The 6,182-nt window shown below is 36.2% G+C and overlaps 1 long non-coding RNA gene across 1 annotated transcript; it reads right to left on the bottom strand.

Moving 5' to 3' along the window:
* Positions 1–516: 516 nt before the first annotated feature.
* On the bottom strand, positions 517–5,476 carry LOC139078800 (uncharacterized). Its single transcript, XR_011531919.1, has 3 exons — positions 5,374–5,476; positions 3,849–4,036; positions 517–1,027 (listed from the first exon to the last, which is right to left on the bottom strand). It is a non-coding gene; the product is annotated as an uncharacterized lncRNA (long non-coding RNA).
* Between the last annotated feature and the right edge of the window lie 706 nt (positions 5,477–6,182).

Raw genomic sequence — 6,182 nt, 5'->3', positions numbered from 1 at the left:
ATCTTGGAATGTCAAGTGCCCCTCCCTATCCAGCCTGCCTCCTGCTTCAATGCGCTGCTGGCAGTTCTTTATCCTCCCTCTAGTCCTGGAGGATAAAGGTTCATGTCGGGCTGTGCTTGTTTGTCAGACGATGATATACTTGGCCAAAATCACTGATTCTATGTGTCAGAGACCACATATAATAAAACAGGCCGTTCCAAATATAAAGATGTAAAGATTGCACAGTATGGAAAATGTATAGCAGTAGAAAAGTATAGAATTTGCATAAAGAGAATAAATTACCCTGCAGAGCACTAATTTGTAGGTCCCTGAGTATCTCAGTGTTAGTATTTTCAGAGAAATAATCATAAAAGGAATTAGAAATCGACTGAGGAAACTGGATAGAACACTGTAGGGGGAACTGCTAAGGAAAAGGTCCTCCAGCCTCCTGAGTGTGGTGTGGCCTCTATGGCTCTCATCCTCTGTGGTTATGTTTTCTGTAGGTCATTATGAAATCCAAACATAAATCACAGCATTAGAGAAGCAAAAATTAAAATTTATTCATGGATAGTTAATGAAAAGTGAAATAAGAATCAAATAGGGTAATATTACATGATTTAACATTGGTTAAAGGAGTTGATACTAAACATAAGAGAATTTAACTACGACACAAAATGTGTTTTGAAAGATTAACAGGATAAAGATTGTTTCCATCACTATCTCAGCTTGAAACGAACAGCATTCTCAAAGGGTCTAACAGAAAGAAGGTTAAAGAAGGATCAATTTACAGAGGAGTGGCAACAGTTAAGAGAACCAAAAGGGACGAGTGAAAAGAGGGAAACGATTGCCACTTCTAGACTTGAAAGGGAAAAGGAGTCTTCAAAACGGTCGTACCAGAACCAGGGAGGGCCACAATCCCAAGGGAAGTGTCCTCCTCAGGTAAAGGAACAGCATGGCCAGGTAATGAGGGCCCTTTCCTCCCACCCTCCAATCTTCTTCTGGCACCTCTCAGGACACAAAACAGGACAGAAAAGAGCTGAGAACAAACCTGGAGAGGCAAACAGAGAAAAACGAACCTGAAGGAAAAGGAATTGAAGGCTAGAAAAAGATAACAACAATAAAAACATGAAGGTAAAGGGAGGAAATACTGATAAGTTTAAAATAGTAAAGTTCATTAAATAAAAACTAAAAAAATGTAATCTCAGTGGGATTATAGATTAAGAACAAGAATTAGGGGCTAGAAATCTGAGTAGAAATATGAAACACTAATCAAGAAAGTAAGTTTCGAAGCAAAATAATTTACTTTAGAAAATGAAACCAGGGAAGGGAGTTTAAATGTTAGAAAGAAATGATAAAATCAGAATGCAATAATACAAATAAAATCAGCATAAATCAAGGCAATAATACACACAAAAAAGCAACCTAATTATGAATAGTAGTAGAATTACTTTCATTATTTTTATTTTCATACTTTATATATCTTCAGATTTTTGAAATAATAAGTATGCTTTATTTTTCTAATCAAAAGAGGGAAAAGTATATAGAAAATAAGAAGCACATACAAACACAGTCCAGTTAGCCAGCTGATATTCACAGTGAGACATCAATTAAAAGAATATATTACAGATGAGAAAACCGCTCATAATTAAGCAATTGGCCTAAAACCACATCAGTAGTTAGTGAAGAAATAAAATTTTTCTACTGTGCTGTACTACTCCCTCTCAGCTACATTTTTTTTAATTAGGAAAGATTTTATTTCACGCAACTAGTGTATATGATAGTTCATAAATTCATCTGTTGCACAGTTGAACCTATGTATTAGTTTTCTAATGCTGTATAAAAAATGACTACACAGTGGCTGAAAATAACCCCCATTTATCTGCTCACAGTTCTGTAGGTAAAAGGTGCAGGCATGGTGGGGAGGGGATCTCTGATCAGTGTTTCACAAAGCTGTGTTTGCAGCTAGAGCTCCAGGTCCTCCTCCAAGCTCAGTTGCTTGAAGTTGTATGACTGAGGTCCCCATTTCCTGGCTCAGTGTCAGTGGGTTGCCACTCCCAGCTCCTGTGGCCACCACCCTCTTGACTACATTTTAAACTCAATCACAATACTTCCTCTCTCTCAAGGTTTCTGCCACAATTATTCTATCTCTTCCCCTCTCAAGTACAGAAGAGGCAAGTACCTCTCTCTCTTTTATTATATGCCATTTCAAATCATTTGGGGAAGCAGACACAGTACATTTGGTATCTAAACCCCTGATAGGAATATTCCAACATTCAAAAACATATATAAGAATGTAATTGTATTACTTTCCCAAGACAACCAATTTGTGATATAAGCACAAAAAGGGAAATATCATAGAGATCTGCATGTTCTTGCTTCACCATCAGTGTAGGCAGTACCTACAGCGGTGTTTCCCAGCCCCACAGGTGCCTCTGGTTAAGGTGGAAATTGCAAGGAGAAAAGGAAAGTCTTGCCCATAGTGGATTTTCCTGTCATTGTCACCTCCACCAAAGCCCTCAGGAGAATCCAGTCAGTGGCTTTTTGTGTATGGAAGCCAAGGCGATTTCCACCACTGTACTTGTGCTCTTGACATTTTACATTAAGAGAAAGTCCAGACATCAAACAGAAATCTAAGGGGAAACTGAAAGCTGAATATGGATAAATAAAGTCAGCCCTGAATAATGGGAGTAGTTGATGGTACTATAATTGGTCCTTGCAACTTTATGGAACAGATGGGATTCCTAAAAGATCTTAAGTAAAGATAACTGGAGGGTGGCATATATTATATAACTGTCATATTCTGAACTAAAAAAGAGTTCTGGGGGAAATAATTAAATTAGGAGCATGTAAAACAAATGTGTTTATTGTTATCTATTATTTATGGCCCTCTGGATAGCTGGTAGTTCATTTGACTATACTTCTGCCTAAACCAATTTAAATTAATCTAGCCGGTAAATTGAATAATGCTGTATCAACTGCTTTGCTGCAATCAAGATATATTGTATATACTCAACTCTCTTAATCTAGTAACCATATTTTCCAATGTTGATGGATAATTACCTTTAAGTGCATCCCTGCCCTCTTTGCTTTTAGGCCTGGTTGATAGCACCATTACTGGAAGTGATATGTTCCCAGAACCATTTTGAGAATGCAATTTGGCTTAACTCTCCCATCAGTAATATCAGTATAATCTGAGGGTTCTAAAGGCTATTAGCTTTCTCTAATGGTCTTTGACTCCCTTAAATAATGAACAAAAAGGGCCCAACAGACAAGAGGAAGTAAACTTCAACTTTCAACTCCTTAATATCTTCTCCACTTCAATATGAATGTTCACCGTAGTTCATAAGCATATACTCCTGAAGGAAAAGAACACTTTCGTAAAGATTTGTGTGCTGTGTCAATGAACGCAGAGAACACAGCCTAATCAAACCTCTAATTCCCAAAGATAAATTTCTAACTGTAATGAATTTGTTTCCATTTATATTTTTCTTGGACATTTGTATCATGGCACATCAAGAGGCTCTAAAGAAACAGTGCTGGTAAAACTCTTGCTTTGTAGACCTGTATTAACTACTAAGCTAAAAACATTTCAGTAATGCATGAAATCCCAAGTCTCTTTCACCAATATGACAGACTCAGGATTACGAGCTGTCTGCACATCCTGGTTCTTTTTAAAAAGTTGGTAGATACTATGACTGGCTTTAAATTCTCAGCTTGCATGTGCCTCTATTCCAGCTAGGAAATCTTTTCTTTCAGTTTTTATCATTGTTTGCTTATTCCTTTAATGCTCAATGTTAAAGAGCTGTAATTTTGTGAACACAACTTAGATGTCTTCTTTACTTTTTATCATTAAGTTTCTGAGAACTCACCCGATCCCGATGGTTGCTAACTATAACGGTACACTTGAAGATCATCATCGCTCCACCGCAGGGTGTGCCCTGGAAGGTATTTTCCAGGTGTGGTTATGGCTAAGGGTGGGTCCACCTTCATTTGCTGTTCTCCCTTGTGATCAGTGAACCCAGATGTTGAAGTAGCATTTAGTTCTGGCAGTGTCATTCTAGATTAGAGAAGAGGGGTTGCCTGTCTTAGATCATAGAGAACCAGCTATTGCCAAAAATTGCAGTTCTTTCAAGCTGAAGAATAAAGGAGATTCACAAATCTTTGGGGGTTACACATAGGAAGATAATCTCTAAATGATCACACCTCAAACCCCTAGTGCCAAGGGAAAAACAAAACCGATAAAGAGACAAACAAAAAATAATAGGCTGTTTGTTATATCACACCAAATGAGAATATTAATGTATGAGTATATTCTATTTTATCTTGAGTTGACATGAATATGTACATCTAATACATACATATACAATACAAATATATTTATGTATGTTTGGACCAAAATCAAAATGAGATCATAGATGGGAAAGTACTTTATGCTTTACAATACATTTAAAATATAAGATTTATTATGTATAGATTTAGGTAGGCCTAAAAAGCAAGATGTTCCTTCGGCACTATCACATTGAATTATCCAATTGGAAGTATGTTATCTGATTTTTCACTGACATTTCCAAGTAATCATATGATTGTCATATAATTTCCCAACCCAAATCCTTCCATAAGTGGAAAACTGTAAATTATAAAATATTTACCAGAGGAACCAAGATGACTGTCTCAAATCTTCTCTGGTTTTCAGATACATGTGTCAGGCAATATTTCAAAAGGCATAAATATGTATAACTGCACTATGAAAATCCATGTTCATTATCCTCATATGTTAGCTAATTCTCTATCTTTATATATACATACATACATGCACACACCCACATATATAAACATATACATATATATGAGTTTTGAAAAGGTAAAATTAGATACAGACTCTGTACAGTGGCCAGTTTTTATATCTTGCCAAACAAGTCATTGCTCTTTTAAGAAACAAAGATGTTTTGCATTAACTTCTCTAAAAAGTATTTTAATGCACAATCATACATTTTAAACATATAAAATACAAATAAATTCCACTGTATGCTCCTTGAGGGGAGGGATTATGACTTTTGTCCCGTGCATAATTTTACCACAGATTTTAGGATATTGCTAAATCCAAAGTGGATATTTAATAAATGTTTATGGTGAATGGTTGTCTGAAAAACATTTCAAATATATGCCAAAATAGAATTCTTATGTTTGACTCAGATGTGTTCAGTTACCACAAATGATAATGAGAGATATATGCCTACAGCATACAGAACACTGGTCCAGAAAGAGCTTGATAAAAGGTTAAGTCAAGACATAAAACCAGCAAGAACCACCCAATCATCTATAACCTGAAGAAATTGGAATGATGGAGAATTACCTTCTCTTTTCCCAAGAGACATTTAGGTTATAAAGTGGTACCTGTTTATCCGGGTCATCCTTGTTTTATTTCAAACAGTGTGCAAGGGTAGCTCTTCTCCACTACTGCCAGACTATGAATAGCGTGTGGTAATGACAAATCAATTACACCAGCGTCTGAAGTAATGAGATGCTTTTGTCAAGTAGATCTTATGAGTTTGGAATGTTCCAAATTTGAGCATGGTATTAATCCAGCAAATGCTCTAGTTAGACTCAAGTCAGCAGATTTTTATAAAGTGACTCTTATGGACTTAGCATTTTGATAAAGACTCCTGAGGAGTTTACATCCCTGAGGATTTGCTCTTTTCAGGGAGGACAGAGTTATATATTTTTAAAAACTTACCAGAGAACAAAACAATTATTGTATGCCACAGATTCTAAGTGTTTGAAGACTACAGAAATCAGTGTGATCAGCTGTGTTCAGAGACGGATTTATGAAGGGAGCAGCTCTCAGGAAATGAGCAGGATTTGGACTGGTAGAAAGGATGGCAGAGACTTGAGAGAAGGGTATGGTTCATACAAACCCATAAATACTGATTGAACATCTGAGACTCAGTACTGCATAGTGATAAGAGGGAGGACTCGAGTCAGATTTCCTGGGTTCAACTCAAAGCCTGTCCCTGTGTTACCTAAACTGGCTTTATCTCAATTTTCTCAACTATAAAATGAGGAAAATAAGAGTATATATATATAGATAGATAGATAGCTAATTCAAATATAATTTTTTGGGTCCTAAATTTTCTTTCTCTGAAGACTTTAATTAGGTACACTTTTTAGAATACTCTCTCCTCCATTATATCTGTTTCCTGTAG

This window comes from Equus przewalskii, chromosome 2, assembly GCF_037783145.1.
Source record: "Equus przewalskii isolate Varuska chromosome 2, EquPr2, whole genome shotgun sequence".
Taxonomy (NCBI): domain Eukaryota; kingdom Metazoa; phylum Chordata; class Mammalia; order Perissodactyla; family Equidae; genus Equus; species Equus przewalskii.
Note: the sequence above shows the minus strand (reverse complement) of the source record. Positions and strands in the feature narration are given on the sequence as shown.